General features: G+C 42.3%; 2 pseudogenes; both read left to right on the forward strand.

The window, feature by feature from the left end:
* The first annotated feature begins 6291 nt into the window (after window positions 1-6291).
* On the forward strand, window positions 6292-8931 carry LOC135580514 (olfactory receptor 10A7-like; annotated as a pseudogene).
* A 4586-nt stretch (window positions 8932-13517) lies between these two features.
* LOC135580534 (olfactory receptor 12D2-like) lies at window positions 13518-14489 on the forward strand (annotated as a pseudogene).
* Window positions 14490-14688: the final 199 nt, after the last annotated feature.

The raw sequence follows: 14688 nt of genomic DNA on the forward strand, positions 1-14688 counted from the left end.
TGGAAGAAGCTTCAAGTCCATGATTATCTCCCCTTTGATTCATATCTAGACAATTAACTTCTTAATGTGTTAACCTACATGAGATAATTGGTTGTTTTCCAGTCTCTTGCAATACAATGTCCCTCTGAGCTCTTTCCTTAGAAACAGGAGAGGGGAAGTAAACTACATTCTGAGCCTTGTCCTTGGTTTAGTCACATTCCTCCAAGGAAGAGTTTTCTTCCCTAGCATTTTTTTCAGGGCAGATCTCTTCTCCTGGTTCCTAAGAGTGTAGGTCAAGGGGTTCAGAGCTGGGGTGACAACACTGTACAGGAGAGACACTTGCACATCCCTTGAAGGGACCTTCCTGAGGAGGGTGGTGTGTAATTGAAGAGCACTCGTATGTACAACAGTGCCACAACAGGGAGGTGGGAGGCACAGGTGGAGAAGGGCTTCCATCTTCCTTCCTGGGACCGGACTTTATGGAAGGTGAAGAAGATGAGGTAGAGGTAGGAGAGGACTATGAGAGCAAAGGAGCCTAGTGCAACAAATGTGGTAATGACATTGAGGAGGTCATGTTGAGGCTGGTACTACTGCAAGCCAAATTTAACAGTGGCTTGATGTCACTGATGGCCAAGTTGATGGCCAAGTACCCACCAAAAGAGATGGGCTGATGTCCAAAGAGAAGGCCAGTCAACATCGTGGGACCGGTGACTGTGGAGAACACAATGTCCAGGCAGGACAAGTTCCCCAGGAAGAAGTACATTGGTGTGTGAAGATGGGGCTCAGCTATCACCGTGGTCACAATGGCACCATTTCACAGAAGACTGGTCAAGTAGAGCAAGAGGAAGCAAACAAAGAAAAAGTGCTGCAGCCCCTGGATATCAGTGAGACCCAAGAGGATGAACTCGTTGAGCTCTGTCTGGTTCAGCATTGCTGGAACAATAAGAAGCAAAAGCAAAATGTCAAGGTTCCACAGTTGTGAGCAGCAAGAGCATAACAAAACATCAGACATAATCAAACACAGAAGAAACTAACATGGACAAAAAAAACTTGAATGTAGTCTTCTCCTATTTCTGTCTAGAGCCAAGAAAATCTTCAAATGAAGCCTTCCACCTATGCATAACAGAAGAGTATGTAAGATGTGAAACAGGACTGCTTTCTCACCTTCACCCACACTCATATTTCAGTTGTTCTCATCTGTAACTTCCTGCTGCAACTCCTGATCCCATGAATAAATCTTCTAAGTTCTGATGCTTTCTTTCCACTGTTGTGCCTACATTTCATTAAGTTGATTTCAGTTTTCACATTTCTAATGGTTACCATCTCTTCCAGACAGTTCTGAGATATGAAAAATTGCACACTTTCTGATTTTGTATAAACAGCCCGCAGAAGGTGCTCTAAGGTACCATACAGTCCTCAGCATTTCTTTTGGATGCTGATGAGAATAAAGCAAGAGGCTGCCTGAGCTTGTGATCACAAACTGCTTTTGCTATTGGAATGTATACTTTGCCTAAAGAATGTCTCTTGGTTGCTCAGCAGCAGACGAATGGGACAAAAGCCAATATCTCAGCTCCCGCAATACTGTGATGGAGCAAGACTGAACTTGCAGGAGACGAGTTACCTGGTGCAAGTTCCAGACGAATGGGCTCATCCCACTGAAAGTCAGTCATACTGCCCAATGAGACAACACGGTCAGTTCTGTCACCATCGTTCGTCTCTGTGTGATTCCCAACCATACAGAATAAAGAACAAAATTCTGACATTATTTTAGTAGAGCAGGCAGGCACAGCTATTTCTTGGTTACAACAGAGACTGCAAATATTACATGATGAGTGGTTTTCTCTGTACATTCAATGCAGTGATGACTAAAATTGATCAATCCAACTAATGAAAAAATATTACTTTCAAAAGACATCTTTTAAAGAAGTTAAAACATATATAGGAACATTTCACAGTCTTTCTCATCCATTCTGTTGTACTATATACTTCTACTTGAAACAAATGATTTTTGAAAGCCATTCAGAGAGGCCTCCAGCCCTATCGCTCCTTTTCTCATGCTTCCTTAGCTTAGTTTTTCAGCATGAAAACAGGAAACAAACAGGGAACTTCCAAACTGGTTTCACCATAAAAGAACATGAGCATGTTGCACACATGCGTTCACTCTGGAACACTGCTCACATTTCTCTGAAAATGCCTTTAGTCTGATCTTTGGACAAGCTCCATTGGAAAAATCAGATTTGATAATATTACAGCCTTATCAATATTTTAGTCTGTCACCTGCACTGCAAGAGTTAGAGATGCCATTCTCTGTGCAATACCAATGCTTCAGTTTCTTCCATGGGATTTGCCACCTTTAGGCTCCAAAGCCCTCCTCATTGAAATGCATCTGCAGAAAGACAGCATTTCATTCAGGTGTGTTCCACTACCTCCTCTGGTTCTGCCTGTTTTTCTCACTCAACCACAGATGATCTAATCCCTTTCCTTTCTTCCCTCTAAACATCTTTTTCTTCTGTTTCTAACACTTCCCTTCTATTTCCCAGTTGCTGACTAATATATTTTCTGTGATAAACTAATGAGCACATGCAGTCAAAAGAAAATAGTTTTCCCAAACATATTCTCTTTTATTTTCAATTTTATTGTTATTTTAGTTTCCTTCTAACTTAAACACAAATGCCAATACAAGATATTTCATGCTGAGGTTTTCCTATTTTTCCAACTATATAAATAACGTAATATAAAAAAATAGTTCTGCACAATCCTCACCTCTCTGTCAATCAGCACTTTTCTCATTGCAGTAGGGCCCTTTGATTGAGAGTCAGGAAGCAAAGCCGAGGACAAAGCAACGTATTTTGTGGAGTTAAGAGTGTTTCTACTCTCCTTTTTTCTGTGGTATCTCCTTGGCATTCCTGTAGCTGAGAGATCAATACTGCAGCTGTGATGACAATGACTACTGTGAGTTCTCAGGGGCTTGTAGTTATTTGGGTAGGATTCAAGGAGCAGACTTTGCAAATGCTACCAGAAATCTCTGATGACCGAATTAGAGGAGCAAAAAGTCTTTTCTTCTTGTCCAGAATGTGCAAAATATCAACAACCTCATGTGGGAATTAAATTTCCTATTGCTTTGATCAGTCTCCTGAGATGAGTTTTCTGAATCAATGGTGAATTGCACAGCAACATAGTGTGTAGATGAGCACCTGCAAAGTAGAAGAGTGAAAATAAAGCAGCACATAGAGACTAGATAATAACAAAATCTTCCCAAAACTAACCAAACCAACCAACCCACCCGCAGCCCTCCTTCCAAGAAAACCAAAAAACATCTCCCAATTTGGTGTCATTGGTGAACTTACTTTACATTCCATTAAGTCCTGCGTTTAAGTTGTTTATGAAGATATCTGGCCCTAAGAGGGATCCCTGCAGGACCCCATAGTGGCTGCTCATCAGCCCAACAAAAACTGTTTACTAGAACCCTTTGAGCCTGACCCATCAGCCCAATTCTTGCCCACTGCGTGGTTCTCTGGGACCCCCAGGGCCCACCTTTGGTATTGTAGACCAAGAGGAAGAAAGCACGACATCTCTGCTTGTCTGTGTCCCTGTTTATGAAGTGATCATGCTCACCAAGCCATGAGTACGGGTATGAGATCCAGATTCAGTTGCCTAAATGCAGATCTGTAGTGCAATTCTTGACAAGGTAAGGTATCCTAGGATGATGGATGTGACCCAGAACTTAATATAGTCCCTTCTTCTTCTGTGATGATATTTAGACCCCAGCTGGCACACTCCATAGGGTCTAAACCATTTCTGTACACCTGTGTACACATAACTACATACCAGTCCTAGACTGTCTCTATAAAGGACAAAACCAAAGGCACTTCCCAGTGCCATCCCAGTTGTCTCAATAACTACTTTGTACAGCATGTCTTTTAGTGATTTTGCCTGTCAGCTAAAGCCTTCATATTAGTTGCATTTTCCCTGAGAACCAGATACACGTTTTGGCACACATATCAATGGAATGCAAACTTATTGATAAGGACAGATTCACATCTCGCGAGAGGGACAACAAGAAACAAGTGACCAAGAAACTGATCAACTTTGTATAACATTCCATTCACATGAATACTTCATATAAAAGTGGGAGATCATGAGGACCTATTCCCGTTTTCCTCATGGCTGACATTAGGAGAGGATCTTGCTAGTCGTCCCTGCAAACTGAGGCCTAGTGAGAGACTGAATCCAGCTCCGGTTGGCTGCAGAGTCCAGTCCAGGACTTTGGGTGCCGGCTCTGCAGTTGCTGAGACTTTCAAGTTAGGTTTTGTATATTTTGTATTATTTTCTCTATTCTTATTAGTAGCATTAGTAAAACATTTTTAATTTTTCCAACTCTCTTCTCTTTGTCCTTCTTTCCCTCCCGATCACCTGTCCTGAGTGGGAAGGGGGAAGAAGGAGGGGCAAAAGTGGGAAGTGGGGGGAGGAGAGGAGTTTAACAATACATCTGCCAGGGTTTTATAGGCACCCCACAATCAAAACCCTCGATAAGGAACTACTCTGTTAGGCTGGGATTTGCTTGGAGTTCTATATCACTAATGCTTTTTTTCCATCTTCTTCTCTGTTGAGTCTTCTTTCTTGATGAAATGTGGTTCTTAATGGGCCAGATATGACTTCTGCACAAAGTATGCCAGCAGGTGTAAGTAACTCACATGGTTGTGCTTTGAAGCTGTGCAGAAACAACACTTTGTCATGTACAGGCTGCCTTCCCTTCCAACAGCAAGATAAAGGATGTCAGCATGGAGTCTTCCTCTGGTTAGAGGGTCTTTCTATTCACTGACGAATCAGTTGAAGAACAACTCACAGATGATTTCCATTTTATTTTTATTTTAGACACGTTATAATTAGTAGCAGTAGGAGTATATTACTTTATTTTGTTATTTTATTATGCTGTTTTTATGTCAGTCCATGAGTTTCCCCTTTCCATTTTGCATCTCTTCCCTGTTTGGAGAAGAGGGACGGGTGGACTGAGTGAGCAGCTCTCATGGTTTTGATTGCTCACTGGGGTTAAGCCACAACAGCTTGGAAAAGGTTCACCTCATGAGTTCCTCCATCACCTTCCCAGAGACCAAAGTGAAGCTGGGCAACCTGTAGTTCTCCATGTCCTCCTTCTTGCCCTTTTCAAAGACAGGAGTGACATTTCCATTCCTTCCGTCCTCAGACGTCTCCCCCAGTCACAGTGAGCATACAAAGATTATGCAGAGTGGCCTCATGATGACGTCAGCCAGCTCCCTCAGCACTCATGGGAGCATCCCGTCAGGGTTCCTGGACTTATGTATGTCCGTTATTCCCTGCCATGATCTTCTTTCACCGAGGATTTGCCGTTCATGCTCCAGACTCTGTCCCTGATCTCTAGGGTCTGGGATTCCTGAAGCCTGGTCTTGCTAGTAAACACCAAGGACAAGTGGGCATACGGTATATCCCCCTTTTCTATGTCCTGTGTCACCAGGTCCCCCAGCTCATTCAGCAATGGGCCCACATTTTCCTTTGTCTGCCTTTTGTCACCTATGTACTTACAGAAGCCTTTCTTGCTGTCTTTGACATCCCTGGCCAGATTCAATTCCATTTCAGCTTTGGCTTTCAATACCGAGCCTATTGCATGCTCAAACAGGACATGAACATTGAAAAATAAGAATTCTTAATTATCTCATGCACTTTCACCATGCAAACTGGCAGATTGATGCTTCAGAGAATATACCTGTGTGGCTGATGAAAAATCCCTTCAGCCATGCAAAACACGCACACACACCACACACTGCAGGAATGCTCTGAAGAGGCAGGCGGAGCCCAGGAGAGCTTGAGGCTCAGAGGAGGAGGATGGAGCAAGCATTCACATCTGTTGCAACAGAAACCAAAATCATCTCAATATGAAAGGAAACTGGAGAGTTTATTTGTTTGGGTTTGGTTTTGGTTTTTTTTTGACAAATGAGCAAAAACTGTAACAAGCAGTTGTACTTTAGGAAAAGCCAACTTAGAGTCTTTTTAGGATTACGTTAAAGTAACGTATCTTGAGCATTTATTAGGGTCAGTGTGAATTGCTCGTGATGGCAATTTGTAAGTGATCTCCCTGAGTTGGAAGCTTTTCATCTCGTTTTCTCCCCCATCCTGTCTTAAGACATACTGCACACTCATATAGCCCAAAGATATTAAAAAAAAAAAGATCACTTAACGCATGATCTCATCATCCTAAGAAGTTGCTGACTGGAGGTCTGATCCTACTGGGAGCAAGTGAAAATTCAAATACTTCCACCCATTTGCTGTCAGAGCCTTTGGAATCAGAGACAAGAAGCAGCCTCTTACAGATGAAATCAAAGTGGTGTTCCTTTCCCTTTTTCTCTCTAGTCATAATTTCTCATCCTCTCTGCCTTGAGAATTATTGCCTCTGCTGAAGAGAGAGAGAAAACTCTACCCGTTGTAGTAAGATAAGGTAATATTTCTGTTCCTCATTCTTACTTGATTCCTATGGCAGAACCAAGACATAAGTGTGTTTATTTTTTCTCATTGGAGCCTGGAGCTGCTGTTATGACATACAAGGGGAATCCATCTCACCTACCTTTAGGCACCAGCAGTGCAGATATTTAAATCTGAATTAGCCACTCAAACAAGAGAAATAAAAACCTCCGTGGCATCAGTGGTTAATATTATCTGAGATGCCTACGGGGGTGAAACAGTAATTATACTGACAGTATGCCTGCTTATTTCTATTGTCTATAGAAAACCTCGGCAACTGTAGCTGCCTATTTTGCTGATAAATATGTTGATTAAGGGAATCACAGCATCCATACTTTCTAACCTTCCCCCCCCCCCCCCTTTTCCCTTTCATCTTTGTCTTTCAAAAATCAACCAAGTATCTTTTGGCTGAAACAGTCCAGGAAGTTTCCCAGAGAAATAATTCTGTGAGCAGATCTGCTGAGATGATAAATCCCAGAAAATGGCAGCAAGGTGTAGATGCTGGCAGCCACTTTCATGGGGGCAGCCGTTGGTATGCTGGGCATCATGTTACTTCCCAGAGCTTACATTAAATGAAAACTCAGAATACGGATTTTATATGATTTGATGAAACAAAAGTAAGCGAGTGAACACTTTTATGAATTTAAAGCTGTTTAGGTTTGGATTGTATTTTGCAGGGTTAACAGTGAAAATAATGCAGGTGGATCACTTCTGCTTGAGTCAGACCAGGAGGTGGGAAGCCACAGGATCTCCATATCACCTGGCTTAGAGCACCAATAATATTTCAGTTATTTCCAGCTATCAAAAAATTAGGCCATTGTATACTCATTTCATGATTAATGATCCTCCAATCCTGGCATCCTTGGACATCCACTTTAGAAGGAAATAAATGGTGCTTCTGTCTTGTGCTGTATTTCCCACCATTAAATACAAACCAGTTCCAAGATGACTGGTTCACAGTTAGATGCCTGCAGACACTTAGATGCGGAAATTTACTGAGAGACATCCAGCCCATCCACAGTGAATTTTTCTGTCACATCATAGGTGCCACTCTTACACTACGGTGACCTTCCCTTTGGAAGGATTCATTTGTTTCTATATAAAATAAAGACGGAATGGTTATCGGAAATTTTAATGTCTATTTTGTGTTTACCTAAATATGAGAAGATGCATCCCAGCCTGTGACTGTTAAAGATGATCTTGAAGAGGTTGCCCAGCTGAGATATTTTTCCACTGGGGTCACTGTCATATCCAATCCAAGTTTCATCTCATTCATATTTTAAGCTTCATTGTACTTGCAAGTGTAGCAATTCCTGAGACCACAAGTCTGTCCCAGTCTACTAACCCTTTTGTTGTGTGTTTTGTTTTGCTTTTTCTCTTTTAGGACAGAACCTGTCGAGGAAATGAAGCCAGGAAACCAAACCATCGCTACTCACTTCTTCCTTTCGGGGTTTGCCTTCCATGGCAAGATGCAGCTCCTGTTTTTCATGCTGATTTCCATCATGTTCCTGGCCACGTTGATAGGGAACTCTCTAATTGTTGTGATCACAACCGTTGACCCTGTCCTACACACGCCCATGTACTACCTCCTAAAGAATCTTGCCTTGACAGAAATCTGCTACAGCCTCACCATTGTCCCCAAGATGCTTGCAATTCTGCTGGTGGAGAGAAAAGTTATTTCCTTCACAGCTTGCGCCTTGCAGCTCAACTGAGTTATTCTTTTTGTCACCTGTGAGTGTTTCCTCTTAGGAGCAATGGCTTATGACCGGCAAGCGGCAATATGCCACCCATTGCATTATGCCACCCTGATGAACAGGGATCGCTGCTTCAAGATGGCCATTGGGTCTTGGCTGTGTGGTGTCCCTGTGGCTCTGGGCTTCACCACATGGTTATTTACCCTGCCCTTCTGTGGGAGAAACACAGTTGATCATTTCTTTTGTGATGTTTCTCCTTTGCTGAAGCTGGTGTGTGTAGACACAGCCTTCTTTGAACTACTGATTTTTATTGCTATTGTCCTAATAGTGATGATACCCTTTTCTCTGATAGCCATCTCCTACCTTTGCATTATCCATGCTGTTCTTCAGATCCCCTTGGCTGTGGGCCAGAGGCGAGCCTTTTCCACCTGTGCAGCTCACCTGGTGGTTGTGACTCTTTTCTACAGCACAACTGGCATCATTCACCTGCGACCCAAGTCCACCCTCTCATCCAACATGAAGAAAATGGTGTCCCTGTCTTACACCGTGGTCACTCCCATGCTCAACCCCATCATCTACAGCCTGAGGAACCAGGAAGTCAAGCAAAGCCTGAGGACATGTGTTGACAAGTGGTTACTTGGGAAGCAGATGACTGTTTTTTCGCTCTCCAGGTGATGGATTCCTTGTAGATGCAAAGATTATAGGTGTTTCCCTAATGGAAAAAAAATAAATGCTATTTATGAATGAAATGAAATGCTTTTCAAAAGACCTGTGCTATTTGAGTAATTCTTTGCAGTTAAATCCTTGAAATATCTGCCCTTTATTACTTGACGTATTAGAATTAATTATAGTTGTTGCACCTCAGGCCTTGCAAACAAAGAAGTGAACCCAGCTCATAGTAGGAATATTGCAAAGTAGATTACAAAATTCTTATCCCCCCAACCCCCTCTACCTCCATGTCCATTAAACAGACAAACTCTCTGGGTTGGGAAACAGATGTTTGGTTTCCTCTAAATGAATGCGAAAGTTATAGCCTGGATCGTTTCCCCCTCAAGAAAGGACCCTCCATAATGCGTTGAGAATCAAGTTAGTAGCTCATGATTGGAGCAAGTGTCCTTGCTGCTGGTGCGAGAGACTGGGTTCTAGTCTAGACTTGATCTGTTTTTTTTGCACTCAGAACAAAGATCTCTTTCCCAAACTAGCTAGTAACTTGCTCAGTTCAGGACAGAAAGGGTAAGCTGAAAGACTGCCAGCTCGCTGCGGTAGCTTTGTTTTAATTAGTTCCCTTCTCATGTAGACTGAGGGAAAGCTAAGGTAGGGGATGGATCCATAACTCATTGAACCTGGTACTTTCTGTCTGATTCTTTCTCTGGCTTGCCAGAGGGAGTGTTCATCAAAATGAAATGTAACTTGTGCATCTATTTTCTTACAGCATATTATAAGATTTTTCATCTTATTTTCTCCTCCTGTCCTGTCCTGTTGAGGAGGGGACATTAGAGAACAGCTGGGTGGGCGTCCAGCTGCAGCCCAAGGACAATCCACCACAGTAGCAAAAGTAACAAGTGTTGCTAAGAGTGGATTTTGGGAATAAAAAATGGATAAAATAGGAAATGAAAATAAAGGTATGGGGTAGAAGGATGAAAGATTTTAATGCATTGTGGGACAGGCAAGTGGAAAGGTTACAGTTGATTATAGAAATGACACAATGTGTGAATGGAATGGTCAGAGGATACTTTGATGTTTCAGAGAATGTTGGACCGGAGCATGATGCAGATGGCATGGAGATTATACTGTGTCCGACTGGCATGGAGTCAACCGTCTTCCTAGCAGCTAGTGTGGTGTGTGCTTTGCATTTTTGGCTTAAAGAGTGTTGAAAAAACACCAATATTTTGGCCATTGCTGAGCAGTGCTTGTTCAGAGTCAAGTCTTTCTCTCCACAAAGACCCTTAGACTTGGGATAGGATGGAGACTAGGAGGGAACACAGCCAGGACAGCTTGCCCAAACTGCCCAAGGGGATATTCCATACCATATGAGGTTTCGCACAGCAAGAAAAGCTGAGGAAATGGAGGAGGATGAGACCACGTTCACAGTTAAGGTGTTTGTTTTCTCAAGCCACACTTAGGCATGCTGAGTCCCTGTTTCCTAGGAAGTGGCTGGACATATGCCTGATGATGTGAAGTTGTGAATTAAGTCCATTTTTGCTTGTGTACACAGCTTTTTCTCTCCTTATTAAACTGTCATTACCTTGATCCACAACTCTTTCCACTTCCTTTTAATTTTCTCCCCACAAGAGAGGGGAGTGTGAGAGGTACGATGGTTACGCAGTTGCAGAAAATTGCAGAATAAACTGACTCCCTTGACATGGTAATAAGGGACAAACGATAAGAGAGACATTGAGAAGAACCAAAACTTGTCAATCAATGACTCGATGAAGGTAAACAGGGACAAACAAAGGCAGGGTAAACAGGAAAGGGTATAAAAATGGACTGGTCCCATGAAAACAGGGCCAGTCAATGCACTCACCTGGTGAGCCCTGTACCTCATCTCTGCAGTCTGTCCTATCATCTTATAGCTTCTTATTTTCAATCTCCTCTCTGCTGCTGGTGGGACCTGGGTGTGGGATTCTAAACCAAGAATATCCAAAACTGTCTTACTATTGGAGTGGTATGTAGGGCAGCCAGACCTTGGTACGGATCCCACAATTTCTATGGGTGGCTGTTTTGCTTCAGAAAGGAAACCAGGAGCCCTTGGGCTGACTCCTGACATTGAGATGCAAATTTGGCAAGTATTTTGCTACAAAGACGCCAGAATCTCATCCTTATCTGTGAAACCACAACGAAAATAAAACATCAGAAATCCAAAGAGAGCACAATGGATGGAACAAATGTGAGGTTTCACAAATACTAATTCTAATTCTAATATTTGAAAGAGATTTAGGAAATGTTGCCCAAACACTGCTTCAGGTCAGCTGGGGTTGCACAACTCAGGAGGAATTCCAGCCATAAACTCTGTGCACCGAGATGGAGATCTTTGTGTTAGATCTTTTAGGGGGGGGGTGTTGAGGAGGAGAGGTAGATTGGTTGTTTGTTTTTTGTGGACTGTTTCACTTTATCTTTTCTGTTTTACGGGTGCTCATCTACGCACTTTCTTCAGGCAACACTATGTTGCTGTTCAATTCCCCATTGATTCAGAAATCTCATCTCAGGAGACTGAACAAAGCAATAGGAAATTTAATTCCCACATGAGGTTGTTGATATTTTGCACATTTTGGACATGAAGGAAAATCTTTATTCCTCCTCTAACGAGGTCATCAGAGATTTCTAGTACCATTTGCAAAGCTTCCTCCATGCATCCTACCTGAATAACTATAAGCCCTTGAGAACTCATAGTAGTCATTGTCATCACAGCTGCAGCATTGATCTCTCAGCTACAAGAATGTCAAGGAGATACCACAGAAAAAAGGAGAGCAGAAATTCTCGGTCTCTTAACTCCACAAGATATTCTGATTTATCCTCAGCTTTGCTTTCTAACTCTCAATCAGAGAGCACTACTACAATGAGAAAAGTGCTGATTGACAGTGAGGTTTGTGCAGAATTCATGGTTTTTTTATGATTAATCAGATAAATAGTTGGAAAAATAGGCAAGCTTCAGCATGAAAAATCTTGTCTTTGCATTTGTATTTAACGTAGAGTCTTAAAGTAATAAAAAAAATAATAAAAGAAAAAAGCAGATTGGGAGAACTATTTGTCTGGATGTGTTCATCAGTTACTTAGATTATATATTAGTCAGCACCTGTGAAACAGAAGGGAACTAGTAGAAGGAGATGAAAAAAAAAGATGTTCAGAAGGAAGAGAGGAAAGGGATTAGATCACCTGTGGTTGAGTGAGAAAAACAGGCAGAACCAGAGGAGGTAGTGGAACACACCTGAATGAAATGCTGTCTTTCTGCAGATGCATTTCAATGAGGAGGGCTTTGGAGCCTAAAGGTGGCAAATCCCATGGAAGAAACTGAAGCATTGGTATTGCACAGAGAATGGCATCTCTAACTCTTGCAGTGCAGGTGACACACTAAAATGTTGATAAGGCTGTAATATTATCAAATCTAATGTTTCCAATGGAGCTTGTTCAAAGATCAGACTGGAAGTATTTTCATATGTGCATAAATTATCTTCAGCCTACGTGCTCAAGGTCTTATATTGTATAATCAGTTTGAAAGTTCTCTGCTTGTTTCCTGTTTACACGCTGAAATAATAAGCTAAGGAAGCATGAGAAAAGGAGTGATTGGGATGGAGACCTCACATAATGGTTTTCAAAAATCACCTATTTTCAGTAGAGGTATAAACTAAGACAGGATGGACAAGAAAGTTTGTGAGATATATCTGTATATGTTCTAACCTATTTAAAAGGCATATTTTGCAAGTAATTATATTTTTCTAGTTGGATTTGTCAATCTTAATCATCACTGCGTTGAATGTACAGAGAAAACTACTCATCTTGTAAAATTTGGGGTCTCTGTTGTAAGCCAGAAATAGCTGTGCCTGCCTGCTCTAGTAGAATAATGTCAAGAGTTTGTTCTTTGTTCTTTATGAAAAAAAACTGAAAGCAAGTGTGTACCCATTTGCATTTCAGAAGACGAACGATGGTGACAGAACTGACCGTGTTGTCTCATTGGGCAGTATGACCGACTTTCAGTGGGATGAGCCCGTTCGTCTGGAACTTGCACCAGGTAACTCGTCTCCTGCAAGTTCAGTCTTGCTCCATCACAGTATTGCGGGAGATGAGATCTTGGCTTTTGTCCCATTCGTCTGCTGCTGAGCAACCTAGAGACATTCTTTAGGCAAAGTATACATTCCAATAGGAAAAGCAGTTTGTGATCACAAGCTCAGGCAGCCTCTTCCTTTATTCTCATCAACATCCAAAAGAAATGCTGAGGACTGTATGATACCTTGGGGCACCTTCTGCTGGCTGTTTATACAAAATTGGAAATTGTGCAGTTTTTCAGATGGAAGAATTGTCTGAAAGAGATTGCAACCAATAAAATGTGAAAGTTGAAATCCACTTAATGAAATGTAGGTACAATACTGGAAAGAAAGCATCAAGAGTGATTCACATGATGAGATATGAGATTGATTGATGAGATCATGGGTTGCAGCAGGAAGTTACAAATGAGGACAACTGAAATATGAATGTGGGCGAATGTGAGAAATTAGCCATGTTTTACTTCATATATACATACATCACTCGCACATCATTTCTATTGTGTTTGATAACATGTCTGAAGTATTGTAATGCTCTTGCTGCTCACAACTGTGGAACCTTGACATTTTGCTTTTGTTTCTTTCTGTTCTAGCAATGCTGAACCAGACAGAGCTCAGCGAGTTCATCCTCTTGGGTCTCACTGATATCCAGGGGCTGCAGCACTTTTTCTTCATCTTCTTCCTCTTGCTCTACTTGACCAATCTTCTGGGAAATGGTGCCATTGTGACCGTGGTGATAGCTGAGCCCCGTCTTCACACACCAATGTACTTCTTCCTGGGGAACTTGTCCTGCCTGGACATTGTCTTCTCCACAGTCACTGGTCCCAAGATGTTGACTGGCCTTCTCTTTGGACATCAGCCCATCTCTTTTGGTGGGTGCTTGGCTCAGATCCACTTCTTCCACTTCCTGGGAACTACTGAGGCTGTGCTACTGGCCACCATGGCCTATGACGGTTACGTGGCCATCTGCAATCCTTTGCGCTACACCCTTGTCATGAGCCCCCAGACTTGTCTGCTGCTGGCTGCAGCCAGCTGGTCCATTGGTTTTGTGCATGCCATGATGCACTCAGTCATGACCTCTTAGCTGACTTTCTGTGGCCACAACCACATTCATCACTTCTTCTGTGACATCAAGCTACTGTTGAATTTGGCTTGCAGTAGTACCAGCCTCAACATGACCCTCCTCAATGTCATTACCACATCTGTTGCACTAGGCTCCTTTTCTCTCATAGTCCTCTCCTACCTCTACATCATCTGCTTCATTTTCCATAAGGTCCGGTCCCAGGAAGGAAGATGGAAGCCCTTCTCCACCTGTGCCTCCCACCTCACTGTTGTGGCACTGTTGTACATTCCAGTGCTCTTCAATTACACACCACCCTCCTCAGGAAGCTCCCTTCAAAGGGATGTGCAAGTGTCTCTCCTGTACAGTGCTGTGACCCCAGCTCTGAACCCCTTGATCTACACTCTTAGGAACCAGGAGATGAGATCTGCCCTGAAAAAAATGCTAGGGAAAAGTTCATGTTCCTGGAGGAATGTGACTAAAACAAGGACAAGGCTCAGAATGTAGTTTACTCCACCTCTCCTGTTTCTAAGGAGAAAGCTCAGAAGGACACTGTATTGCAAAAGCCTGGAAAACAAACAATTATCTCATGTAGTTTAACACATTAAGAAGTTAATTGTTTAGATATGAATCAAAGGGGAGATATTCATGGACTTGAAGCTTATTCCATCGTATTTACATGCCATATGTATGGTAGCCCATGTGG

Source organism: Columba livia, chromosome 11, assembly GCF_036013475.1.
Source record: "Columba livia isolate bColLiv1 breed racing homer chromosome 11, bColLiv1.pat.W.v2, whole genome shotgun sequence".
In the NCBI taxonomy this organism is placed as follows: Eukaryota; Metazoa; Chordata; class Aves; order Columbiformes; family Columbidae; genus Columba; species Columba livia.